This window comes from Diceros bicornis, chromosome 38 (genome assembly GCF_020826845.1).
Source record: "Diceros bicornis minor isolate mBicDic1 chromosome 38, mDicBic1.mat.cur, whole genome shotgun sequence".
Lineage (NCBI taxonomy): Eukaryota > Metazoa > Chordata > Mammalia > Perissodactyla > Rhinocerotidae > Diceros > Diceros bicornis.
Window position 1 is genome coordinate 28,159,623 of NC_080777.1, and position 14,795 is coordinate 28,174,417.

Genomic DNA, 14,795 nt, shown 5'->3' on the forward strand with positions numbered 1-14,795 from the left:
CATACAGGAGAAAATGTGACCTCAGCTGAGGCCCTCCAGCATGCACATCCCAAATGGAAATGGGATACCTCACTTCTCATGATCTGCTCTGAGCCAGAATATCTCTTGTTCCCAGGCTGCCTGAGTTCCCTTTCAAGCCAATGAATCTGCCGTCTCAGTTGGGCAAAGATGCACAAGCAAATGCACTTTAAAAAAAAAACAGGGATTGTTATATTAATATTAGACAGAAAGAATACAAACATGTTAAATGACAAAAAAGAACACGTTATAATATTGAAGGCTACAACTCACAATGCAAAATAAATAACAGTCAATATCTGGACACCCCAAACACAGCAACAACTTACATAAAGATGTAACTACTGGAGACAGAAGAAATGAAGTGAAACTCTAATTACAAGGGATTTTAAATACCTCTCTCAGCCCAAGACAGATTTAGTGGAACAAAAGTTAGTAAGATAGAGGAGACCTAAAACCAAAATCAATAAGGTACATAATATAGGTAAATACTGTAATCTAGTACTTTGGCAGTAGAGAATATATGTTCTTTTCAAGTGAACATAGAACATTCAGAAAATTCAACTACATATAAGCCCCCACACAAAACAATCAATAAATTCAAGAAACAGAGTTTTAAAAATATTAAAAGTGGTACAAACAGTATACTTGGACTATATACAATAAAACTAAAAACTAATAACAAAAATTTTTAAATCTTTTTTACTTGCAATTTTTTTAAATGATATTAAACAACCCTTGGATCAAAGGGAAAAACGCAAAATGAGATTACAGAACTTCTAGAAAACAATGACAATGAAACAGCTTTCTGAATCTATGGAACACTATTAAAGCAGTGCTCATAGAAAAGAATGAAATACTTACATTAATAACAATTATTTATTTATTAATAAAAATGCACCTTAAAAAGATATAAAAAGACCAACAAACCAACAAAATAAACCAAAAGGAACAAATTTAAAAAACAAGAGATTAATAAAATATAAAACAAAAGAGGAACAGAAGTCATAAACCACCAACCAACCTAAAATTGGGTCTGTTCTTTACACAATACAACAGGATAAATTCCAATTGGACCAGAAGTGTGAACGTAAAATAATTGTAACTACACAAGTTCTAGAAGAAAATATGAACTTATTCCTTTAAAACTGATTGGAAAAAATTTCTAACTGTGATTCAAAACCCAAAAGCCTTTGAAAATAGTAAATTTGACTATGTAAAACAAATACCATTCAATAAAGGCAAAAGTTAAATGATCAATGACAAACTGGAGAAGAAACAGTAATTTTATCACAAAGGGATTGTATCCCCAATATATAAAGACTCCTAAAATTTGAGAAGAGAAAACAACCTGATAAAAAGTGGTAGGGGGACGCAGTGTTTCTGGTTCTGCATGTGAGGAACTTAGAAGTCACCACTCCATCCTATCAACAAGTAAAAAGCTGAACCAACAGAAAAGTCAACAACGCTTCTTAGATCTGTAAGCAAGATGAGGACACAGGGGAAACTGCTGCCCCCAAGATGGGAGAGAGACAGGCCAGAACAGCGAGGAACAGCTCACCAGAGTACAGACTCAGGAATGGAAACCCAGTGCCAGGGTAGGAACACCTGAACTGGAATGGATGAATTGCTGGAGGCTCAACGTGGACAACTCCAAGATTTACAAACTCCAGGGGGACCCAGTTGTAGGGGTCCCCCACAATATTGTGAGATTTACCTCTAGGAGCTCTAATAGGTTCCCTGCACATGGATGTGTATAGCAGCTTTATTCATAATTGCCAAGACTTGGAAGCAACCAAGATGTCCTTCAGTAGGTGAATGGATAAATGGACTGTGGTGCATGCAGACAATGGAATGTCATTCAGAGCTAAAAAGAAATGACCTATCAAGTCATGAAAAGACATGGAGGAACGTTACATGCACATTACTAAGTGAAGGAAGTCAATCTGCAGAGACTACATACTCCATGATTCCAAAAATATAACGTCCTGGAAAAGGCAAAACCATGGAGACAAGAAAAAGATCAGTGGTTGTTGGGGTGAGGGAGGGGAGAGAGATAATAGGCAGAGCACAGAGGATGTTTAGGGCGGTGAAAATACTCTGTATGATATTATAATGATAGATATATGTCATTATACATTTACACAAATCCATAGAATATACAACACCAAGAGTGAACCCTAAGGTAAATTATGGACTTTGGGTGATTATGATGTGTCAATGTAGGTTCATCCTTGGTAAAAAATGTACCATTCTGGTGAGTGATGTTGATAATGGGGGAGGCTATGTGTGTATGGGAGTATGTGGGAAATCTCCAAACCTCCCTCTCAATTTTGTTGTAAACCTAAAATTGCTCTAAAAAAATTAATTATTTTGAAAAAATTGTAGGAGAGATATATATGTATAGCTAATTCACTGGAAAGGAAACTAAAATGTCTATTAAATGTGTGAAAAGACGCTCACCCTCACTTATGGGAAAAATACTAATTAAAACTACACAGAGATACCATTTCTCCCCTATCAAACTGACAAAATCCAAGACTATAAACTATGAATCATACCCCATTGACAAGGCTATGGGATCTTCTTTTATATTGTTGGTGGGAATAAAAAGTAGTATAACTTTAAAGAGGGGAATTGGGCAATATCTAGCAAAATTCCATAAATATAGTCTCACTTTCAGACACCTAGCCAAAGATTCACTGGCAAAAACACTAAATGACCTATAGACAAGGCTATTCATTGTAGCATTATTAGCTGTAGCAAAAGCTAGCAACAACCCAAACGCCCATAGCAAGATACTCGTTGAATAAACTATGGTACATCAACACAACGGCATGGTATGCATTACCAAAAAGAAGGAAAGACTCTCCATAACTGATGTGCAGTGATGTCCAGGCTATATCATTAGTGCAAAAGCAACCTGAAGAATGTCACCTCACTTCCAGCACCAAAAACCGCTTTAGTTACCTATTGCCATGAGAAATATTACCCCCAAGTCACTGGCTTACAACCACAATCTCACAGCTTCTCTTTACATCAGGAATCTGGGGACAGTGTAGACTCTCTGGCTCACAGTGTCTCATGAGGCTGCAGTCAAGGTGTTGGCAGTCATCTCGAGGCTTGGCTGGAGGATGACCCACTTCCCAGCTCGCTCACCTTGTTGACAGGCCTTAGATCCTTGTCGGCCACTGGCTAGTGACAGCACTTCCGTGACACTGACATGGCCTTCTTTCCATAGGGCTGCTGATCACGGCAGCTGGACTTCCTCAGAGCTCATAGCCATCTCTTGTGAAAAACGAAAGCGTGTCAGTGTGTATGTTTATGTGTGTGGAATTAGAAAATTACCATTTTGCAATCCCAAATGAGCTAAGGGATTGGGGCAACAATTGCTAATAGATATGAAATCATTGGGAATTTTAAAATGGAAGGATCAGGCTGAGGGTGCCTGAAACCAATGACCAGTCTCAGCTTCATTCAAAGGGAACAACCAGACGTTATGTTCCTCATAACATATTATACATATTTTTACAAAATAAAATAATATGAAATGAGATGAAACCAGTCAAGCCTGTAGGCTAACTACGAGTTAACATAAAATACAAGGATGGAGGAGCAAAATAAAAGACATAAGAAAACAATCAGCATAACACAGAACATGAGATTTTCTAAAAGAAGAAAGACCCATTTTTCTCCCAAAAAATTATGGGCACTGGAGAAAAGGATGATAGTAGGGACTGCTATAGAATAAAATGATTTTAAGAAAAATAACCCCAATTGTTGGAATTCTGATGTGAACAATATTACTGCCAAATTATCAACCATTCAGAGAAACTTGAACGCTCACTAGCTGTGTGATGAAATTAAAAATTTACTAATTCTAAGTGAGATAATGGAATGGTACTTATATACAGAAAGATAATTATTGGTTAGAGATGGGTGAAATATGATGTCTGGAACTTGCTTTAAGATAATCTAGAAAAAAATATGAGTGGGAGAGAGCAGGATAAACGAAATAAGATTGGAAAGATATTGATAATTATTGAAACTGAATGACAGATAAATGGGGCTTTATTTTACAATTCATTTATTTTTGCACGGGCTTGAATATTTCATAATAAAGAGTTTTAAAAATATTCTAAAAAGCATTTTGTTCTCCTCCTTTATAAGACCTTAAAACTATTTTAAGAAAGGAACTGTGGGATGGGGAGAAGATAGAATCTTTACAATATTTTTCTTTGGCTCTGAAACTCTGTGTCACCAAAAATTAGGAAAGGCAGACATATGAAGACTTCAAATGTTTTTATTCAGCATCTTTTACATGGAATTTTAGAAAAAAATCTGTGAGAAAGAAGTAGGTGAGAAAAATAATTACCTAGTGGGTAAGTAAAAAAAAAAAAGGTAGCAATAATATGATTCTTTTGCTTAGAAATGTGCCTAGAAGTGTGCTTAGAAATGTTGGGTCAAACAGCTAAGAAAAAATATTGATAGACTGTAAAATGCATTAGCCTAGTCTAGAATAGGCTAGATTGTGTTGAAGTAACAAACAGCCCTAAAATTCCAGTGACTTGACAAGAAATGTTTACCTTTCGCCCATACTACATGTCCAAGTAAGAATCAGTGTGCTCAGGGACTCACCTGCTCCACGTGGGAGAGCCAACCTTCTCAGCTGCCATAGGGACGGGAGGAGTAGACTAAGCACACCTAGTACCATGCTTTCATCCTAAAATGACACGTCTAGCCCATTGGCCAGAGTACATTATGTATCTCAAACCCAACCGAAGAGGGCACTGGGAAATACAGTTTTCCCATGTATCTAATAAGAATAAATTAAAACAGAACTTTGAAAATACATAGTATGTCTGCTCCAGCTAGGGCTTCCTTCCTATTGTAAAATCAAGACTGAGGTACCCCTTATGAACTTCGAAATGGAGCAAATAAAGTTAACCTATAAAATCAACACTCTTGTGGTTCCAAGTAGATATACAAGAAAGATGCACATACTTCCCAAGTCTGTAAACATTGGGAAGCTATCTCAGCATTGTCCCGGATTTTAGACTTTATACTATAGTCTTGCTTTGAGGATTGTATTTTGTCTTTGGGGTTTGTGTGTGTATGCACAATCATTGAAAAAATGAGTAGGCACATCTTTATCTCACTCCATTAAAGATCTAGATGGAGACTAGGCAAAAAAATACCAAAGTCCACCTGGACTATTCTGCTATAATGCCTTCCCTTCCACGAATTATTCATTCACTCAGCAACTCCATGTGCTGGGCACCGTTCCAGGCCCTGGAGGTACAATGAACAAAAGAGACACCACTCATCCAATGGCATTACTCTAATCTGCTTAAACTCAGACTCTAAGAACTATACTGCAGGGGCTCACTGTGTCTACAGCTTGCTTGATGTAGGACAAAACAGATTCCAGGGGGAGGCCAACTCCTGTGAATAGAAGTAAATGGCTTTTCTTTTTTTGTTATTATTTTAATTTTTTAATGAGGTCACATTGGTTTATAATATTATATAAATTTCAGGTGTACATCATTATATTTTGACTTCTGTATAGACTGTATAGTATTCACCCAAAGTCTACCATCAACGTACACAGAGGGCTCTTCTACAGAGGAGTAGAAATTTATGTTGTGAAGAATTCAGGAGTGTGTTCTGCATATTTGCGTGGTTCCGTCAAGAAATCAGATCTCCAAATCTGTTTTCCTAATTAAAGAAAATTAAAGTTCCCCCCATGCCGTTTTTTCTGAATGTTACTGCTTACTATAGGCTATAATGTCAACCCAAGTTAGCTTGTATTTTGCACATATATCAGAAAAGAATAAATCAAAGTGTGTTAAATCATTTACTACCCAGGTGCTATTTTAATGGGTAGGCTTTCAATCCTAAGTAGCAGAAGCCTTTCAGAACTCTTGAAATAACCTCTCTTCTCCACTTAAAGGGTAATTTTTTTGTTAAGCATATTGTTAAAAGCCAAAGAGCTCAATATTTAATTCTACATGCTGTTAATGAAATAAAGGGGAAATTAAGCGATTTTTGTGACTAGCAGTGTACGTGGAAAGCATGTAGCCCTTCATTAAGGCAACAAGTTAGATACAGGACTTCATGGATTTACTTAATAGCATTGCTTTCCACATTGAAAAGAAATAAACAGTCTAAGCTATTCCTAGGGTACTTTGCAATTATGAAGAATCGTACGGAAAGATAAATGGGAATATATGTCCCTTTCAGAAGAGAAACTGCTGTGTCTGTTCTGAACCGTTTCCAGGCTAAGTTTCAGATGGTGGTTGATTCTTGGCGTCTTTCTCCTTTTCCTCTCCCCTTGCTGTTTTGATATGTCAGGAGATGTTACCCTAAAAAGAAGTAGGGGCAAGGTATGCTATTTTGCTACTTGATGGAAGATTGTACCTTTTGGAGAAAATAAGATGGAGGGATTTAGGTAGATTCAATATGTCTTCCGTCACTTCAGATATACTCAACATTTAAATTTATGTTAACTCAAGTGGTCATTTTTAAGCTCTTGATCATAGCCAAGGATGGATCATGTTTGAGAAAGAAAATCCTTCAACGGTCCCCTTTTCATCTGTTTGTTCTTTCCGTACATCCATTTTATAACAGCTGTGAATGTATATACATATATATATTTTTGAACAATATGAAATTGCTGTTTTTATAGATAACAAATGATCAAACATATACATGGAAGTTATCAGGAGATCATATTTTTTATATGGAAATAAATATAGAATAGAAGATCCTTAAAATACCATTAAACAGTAAGTTCCCAACTAATATTTATTCAATAAATTAGAAAATTATATAACTAATTGATAGATGAAGCCAATCCAAATTTAGTAAATGAACCAAATCATTTCATTCCAAATTATCTTTGAAACACTAAGCTGAAGGCTATCTTATGCAGACAGCATATTTAGAATCACCTACATTTCCTGTACTGTCCAATTTATATTTTCATTTTAGGATCTCAAAGTTAAAATATCTTACAAATCCAGAAGGCATCAGATTCACTACTGCAAATTCCAAAAATATGATGGTAGTAAAATGACTGTTCTTCTTTACCTGTTTCCAACGGTAGTGGTAAGAGTAAAATGGTATTAAAAATCCTTTTGCGTTTAATTGAAATTCTAAACTATGTCCCAAATAGGAAAGCCAGCCTAAACAAAATAAAGTAGTTTACTGTGTAATAATCCTGTGCTTTTAAGCCTGCCAATCATGTCAGCCTGTGTTCTTAAGCCAAAGTTGATTACTTTTCCTAAAATATGTTTCCTAAAGATAATATACGTGTCATATAAGTTTCATAAAGGAAGTTGATATTCAAAAAACAACAGTGACTTGCTTAAGGTCATACTAGCAGTTAAGTTTATATTCTAGTCTCCTGTTTCCAAGAGATTGCTTCTTTTCACTATGCCTCACAAGATGGATAAGACTTCTGCAAATGGACTAGAAAAAAATAATAAAGCTCTTTGCTGCTTTAAACTTGCAGATGAGGCTAGAAAATCTCAGCTTATTCTCCAGATTTCCATTTTCAAGGCGCTACATTACTTTTTTTTTTTAATCCCTCTTTACCTGATTTTCGAACTTTAGGCAACATTCAACGTGACAAGAAGCTTAGAAATCCTCCTCCATCTACTTTACTCTATTAGTTACGTTCTGTAAAGCAGAAGTTGTGTGAAGGAGCAATTTGTGAATGTTTCTGAAAGCACTTTTTTAAAAAAAGTGGTGAGATGAGTTTTAAGAAAGGATCTTGAGGCGACTTGTTTCATCTACTGTCCCCATAAAACTCTTTTGGGTGAGAGGAAAAGGATTCGACTCAGTACAGAACCTCAACATTGCGCATAATTTCTCTCTCCCACTCAGTAAGAAGTCCAGTTGAATACCCTATTGATTTCACTGAACTATCTACCACGAAGATATTTAACGAAGTTGGTAGTTTGAGAGGACAAGTCACAGGATATGTGCCACTAGACCAAATACCGCCAGTGTAACATTGTGTCAGCTCTGCCTCTATCATGAGATGATCTATTTCAATAGCATGTGAGAAACAATTGATCTTGCAGGTAATAAGTAACTCCAAAGTAATAGCATCCAAGAAAAGCAGAACAGAAATCACTTGAGTACCAGTTTCTAGTGCCTGGGATTGAAAACGAGCTTTCATGTGAGCCTAAAGCTAAAAAGGACACATTCTTATTTTCCAGAATATTTATATAGTCTGCTATATTTTAAAATCTGTGTATGTTGATCAAAGATGGAAAAAGCAATGGATTTTATTATATGTAAACTGTGGCCATGCTAACATTGTACATGAAATTGATGGGCTGATTCTCAAAATCCTAGATGTAATTTTCCACCACACTTGACCAGCTAAATACATATTTTATAAGGAGTTTTGGCAACAGCTTTCACTTCACTGTCGGTGGTTTTTTAAACACTGACAGAAATAGGGAGGAAATCCTCAAAAGAATGAAATCATTACAGTAAGTTCTATTTGTATATTTTTAGACAATCAGAACAATTCTTTGAAGGCAGTTTGTGGTAGTAATTTTATGCATGTTTCTTATATTGCCTATGCCTGGAATCTGCCCTGATCTGGCTTCCTGGCTAGCTGCTCTCCTGTAAACACTGTAAAAATGAAATGCTGCCACAAGAAATTGTCCTCGAGACTGGCCACTCAACTAATGCACATGCCACAGTGGCAGGCTGAGTTAGGAAAACAAACCACTTCATCAGATTCAAGAAATTACTCTTAAATGCATCGTGACCCTTTCTTTCTTTAGTTACAGCAGTGATGATGAGGATGACTAGACACTGAGCACCCAGGGAGCGCCTACTGATGGAAGCACTGAGTGGGCATTGAATGCACTTCGCCTCTTCCTCGTAGCAACACTACGGGACTGGTGTTATTCTCCCAACTTTGCAGGTGAAATAAACAAAGGCTGATAGAGGTGAAGACTCTTGTCCAAAGACTCTTGATGGCAAGAGGCAGCTCCCCTGCCCGGCACCTACTGACAGAACTAAAATTCTAACTCATCCAGCAATCAGCCCGCTGACAGGCTCCTAAACTCGGCAGCAGCATCAGCTGAGTCCCGAACAAAATAAAGCATGATAGAATAGTGCTTTCCATGGAAAATGAGTGATTTATACTGTCATCTCTCTTTTAAACCCGTTAACATGCCTCCCAAGAAGTTGCCTGGGTCTGAACAAAAACTAGAGAAAGAATAATAACAAGAGAAAAGGGTGAAATGTTGTGTTGACATGAAAGCCAGAAAGAAGAGCATTGAAGTCTAGTTTTGAAAAATAACTTCCAATTCTATCCAAGCCAATCACATCTGTCTTTAGTGCATAGGAGTGACTTCTGCCCTCCAATTATAAGAACAGAAAAAACAGATACGAAAGACAATTTGAAATAAACTGTGACATGACCTTCAGTACATGTAACAAAATCCTTGTTTTCAATGTATAATTATGTAATTTTAATCAATAGAAAATTAGTTTCTACCAAACACCACCAGATGAATGATGAACAATATTTTTTAAATGTCACATTGGAGGGGTTCCAAATTTATTAGGAAAACAGTGATAGTTTAAATACCTGGCTCTATTCATCTACTGACTTATTCATTCATTCCACAAATAGCTATTGAACACTAATACCTAAGGATAAAGTCATGAGCATATTAGCATAAAATATGGTCTCAGCCTTTATGAAGCTAACTGACCTAGGGATATCTAAATTTTATTATTTAAACAGTCATGTAAAAAGTGTATGTTAAGTTCCTTCTATGTGCAAAGTGCTCTGTTTTATCCATAGAATGAGAAGGGGAGGTACACACAGTGCCTACTTCAAATCATACACACTAAGGGCATGAGGAAGGGAATCAGATCGTAGCGGTTCAGGAAGAGAGAATGGGGGCGGTACGACGGAAGACTAAATCCAGTGTAGACAGTCCAGAGCCAGAGTGGAGGTGAGCAGGCCTGTGGGATGTAGGCCACTTTTCATCCCAAGCTACTACTGCGGTTGATGATGGGCATTGTGGAAAAGGCTTAAAGGTGGACTAAGGAAACTCGGGTTCTGGTCCCAGTGCCTGTGCTAATGTGCAAGTAGCTGAGCCAGTCTGTGTCTCAGTCCCCTCATCTGTACCGTGAGAGCATTTGGACCAAGTGAGCTGTACGTTCTCTTCAGTTAATTTACGCAGTGTGAAACTTGATTTTCTATTTCCTTCTGAGAAGGGATTACAAATGTAAATACATTGCTACCTCTAAGGTCACCAACTTTAACTTTCCTTAATGGAAATATTTCGTATCCCATATGCATCATTATCATCCTCCAAGCACCTTTTAAACACTTGTTTGCAGTGGCAGTGAGCTACATGGTGGACAGACCATATCTTGGGAGTTTATTCTTAAAGGTAAAAATGATAAATAACAGATAAAAATAATATCAGTCTATATTATATTGAAAGATGTATGTGAAAAGTAAAAGGTGCAATTGACTATTCAGGTATTTGATCAATACTGTGCCTTCCAGAAACAGCCTGGTCATATTGGGTGGCTTTGACAGTCATTACTTGCTGTGAGCTGAGGACTCTCTATTTCTAAATTTTGTCTGTCACTATATCTGATATTCTTCCATTTCTGATTTATTTCTTTGGGTTAAGACATTATCTCTGGGATTTCTCATCGAAGATGCAAACACCCCTCGGCGAGTTCACTGCAATAAGCCATAAGCCAGGAAGAGATTAAGGAGAAAAAACATAAGGCATGTACATTTTGACGACTGGGAGGGAAAGAAGCTAAACGGGAAGCAGGTTCCCTTGGAGAGGCTCTGCCCAGAGAGAATCCTGAGGAATCAGAGGCCGAATGAAAGCACTTCATATTCATGTGCCAGGAGGGAGATTTGGCTGTGTCAGGAAGAGTCGCTGAGCAAGGTGGGAGAGTGCAGAAGACAAACCTGTCGTGCCAGATGTTTGTCATCTAGTCAGCAAAATTTGGGGTGATGGAAGTCTTTATCTTTAATCCTGAAACATTTTAATTGTTTAGGTATGCTCATGGACATGTCAAGAGCGGGTGACATTAAATGAGATATTGCACATGAAATGATTTGTATCAACCCTAAAGTATGAAACAGATGTTATTGTTTTTATTTGACAGAGAAAGCAAGGGCAAGGGGCTTTAGAGGATAAAGAGTAAGGGAAGTAGCTATGTAAATACGTACAATTAGATCTGGCAGCATCGGCTAATTTAGCCCAAAAAGCAGTGTAGCCTTCTCTTAATCATAAAGTCAATCCCTCACTTGTGAACAGAAACATAGGTGAGTCTTGTAAGAAAACCCTTCCTTGCCTGAGCAGAGCAGGGTGGTAACACAGCAGAATGGGCTCTCCTCAGGACAAGAGGAGGTTACAGAAGCAGGTACCCCCGCGTGCCCGGAAGACATTAGGAGATGTCTACTCCTAAGAAGACTTGGGAGAAACCCCATTCTATATCGGGTAGAAAAAAGTGATACAGAGTAAGTGCCAAATATCAGCTAGAATTAATCAAATTAGAGTCCATTCACGCAAAGATCTGTGAAGGACAGTCATTGTGACTCACCTTAGAGCTCCCATTTATGGATGAGAAGCTGTATCCTGCTCATCCGGCCATGGTACCTGCAATAATTAGGCAGTGATTACAAAGCTTTATAATTTCTGAAAGTTGACCACAGGGTTGATTTTGGCAGTAGTTAAGGATCAATTCTCCACTCTCAAATACGTGCCATGGTCACATAAAGTCTTTTGAAACCCTCTTTGGATGACAACAGCAAAATAAACAGAAAGTAGCTCCAACCTCAAATAGAGAAGAGACAAATTCTAATCTTTATATGGAAATCTCAATAGTTTACTTCGACAGTTGTATGATTATCTAAATTTATGCTCATGAAACTGATTCCCCAACATAGTTCCAAGCATCAAATCCTATTATTCCAGATTCAGTTTCTGTTTCCTAAACCACTGCTCCAACCTCAATTCTATTTGCTCCTTCTTTTTTATTTTTTTCCCACTATGAAGTAGAAGGAAATGAGGTGTTAGCCCTGATTTCAGAGAGAAAATAACCAGAATGTTCCCCTCGTGAATCCCCTACAGTCAACACTCTCCACCTGAGGATGTCTTTAGCACAGAAAACACCTTGGAGGCAGAGGCACCAGTGGAAGCAATTAAGCTGTGGCCAGAGAAATACAGAACACTGAGGCCTATTGAAGAGAAGTCCAAGCTCAGGGACCAGGCTTCCTCAAAATTTCTAGCTCTGATACTAGCCTAAATCCCCAGAAGAGAGTTGGCCAGCCATCAAGGTTTTATGGAAGTTGTGTTACTGAAGTGACACAAGCCTGCCAAAGAGTGGTCTCTGATAGCTCAACCACATAGAATCTAGGCAATTTCTAGCCATGCCCTGCAAACCATAATAATATGAAGTAGGCTGTGAAAGGATAGAGACCAGAGAAGGAAAATCCTCCCCCGACCATATCCCTCTCTAATGGCGACAAAAGATTGAGAACCAGAGGCAGCTAGGTTATCTATTGTCACTTGTCTGTCAGAGTCTTTGCTGACTAGGCCAATAAAAACAATGAAAAACTACTTTATACCTATTAGAATGACAAAAAGCAGAGAGCTGATAATGCTAAGGAAGAGAGGGACATGGAGATATGGAGATCCTCATGCACTGATGGGGAAAGTGCAGAATGCTACTGGACTTTTCCAGAGAACAATCTGGGAACACTTAATCAAATTCCACAGACACATTCTTCACAACCCATCTGATTCAGGTATATGCCTGCCACACACACACACACACACACACACACACACACACACAAAAATAGATATATATCCCAAAGGAACTCCCACACAGGTCCCTAAAAGAAGCTGTGTGAAGATAGTTATCTTCATGGAAATTGGGAGGCAGGAAATTGATGACAATGTGAGTATCTATCACTGGGAAAGTGAATAGGCAAAATATGGTGGATGAACACATTGATTTGAGCAACAGATTAGAAGCACATGTAGTAACATGAAAGAATCTTATACATAGATGTTGGCGGGAAATAAGAAACAGAATGAAATAAATAATGCAATACTATTTGCATAACTTAAAAATACAGGCACACTAGACCACAATATACATTTGGGAATGATGATTTCAAACAAAAACATCCACATTAAGCACTCTAGAAGGTTGTCTATGGAGGAGAGGAGGAGACTAAAAATAGGAAATGGGTATACAAGAGAAGAAGGAGGAAAGAAAATAAGAGAGGGAGGATCCTTGTGTAGAATCATGATAATTTACCATAATTGGGAAACATGTTGAACGCAATCATCTGTATCTGAGTCCACACAACATCTCATCTGTACAGTTTGACTCACATATAGTATTTCTCCTTTCTTGTCTCCTCCTCCATATCAACAGTCTTATATGATATAAAACCACATGCTTATTGCAGACATTAGAAGGCAGAGGCTCCCTTCACACACTGGGATATACAGACCCAAGCCCAGAATTCTTGCACAGACTTTCTAAAAATCATTGCATTTTAAAACTGGAAAAGACCTTAAATATCAATCAGACTTCACATTTTACAGATAAGAGGGCTGGAACTCCTCAAGACAACAAGTAACCCAGAGAGAATGCATGTCTCTTAACTCCAGCTAGGAGATTTTCCACTACGTACTTGAACTACACAATTTAGTACTGAATGACGTTATCTTTGTATAATGTGCTGTTATTTCATCAATATTTTTGAGGGTCGTGGCAATGACTTATTTACCTCCCTCATGGTATCCAACTCAAGAAAAATTTATATCAATGAATAGAAGCTAATTCATTCCAAAATGTTGATTAGCCTACCCTGCTATGGGCAAGGTTGTAGGTTCAATAACTAGAACAACCAGTGACTTCCACTCGGCAAGTGCATTCTGCTGGTCATGATGAGATCTGGGGTCATAGCAGACCCTTGTGAATATTAGTTGAATCTTGATTAAATCAGCACGTTGGTACCATAATGAGGAACAAAATTGTCTCTCTAGGGTGATCCTTGTTTCACCACAGTTCTCTCCTGGAACACAGCAAATTAATTAAGCCATGACTCAGGATAGCCTTCAGTACTTTCTATTTGTTAAATCCCTTGATCTAGTATGGAATTAACCTCACGAGATCCCTGCCATATTGATTTCTCTGCAACTACTGTGTCACACCATGACATGGAGGTAGCAAACAAAGCTTTTAAATACACTCCAGTAATAACAACATTTTTCATTCTCATGCACGCCATATTGGTTCACACTCGGTGCTTTTGTCACGTCTCCCAGCAGCCAGGAGGATCCCAAAGCCTGGTTACTCATCCTTCAAGACTCAACTCATGTTGAGTCCAGAAAAACTCCCTGAGCCCTCGCTGCACAATCAAGAAATATTCTCTTTGTGTGTCATTTTTTTCCACCAGTCAGAGCTACAAGAATGCAGGAACTGAGTCTTTTTCTTTATTCTTCACAGCATCTACCCAATTCCTGAGTCACAGTAAGGGCTCAATAAATGAACAAAACAGATATAAAAGAGCTAAGAGAGGCAAGATCAGGGGCCTAATTAGCTTTTTCAGATATGTTAATCAAGAGATCACAGTCCAGAGGACAGGATAGTACCATAGGTTCAGGCAGGCAAAGGGTAGCTCAGTTAGGTCAGTGTAGGGGTGAAGGGTAAGCTGGTCTCTCCTGTCAGAACCTGGC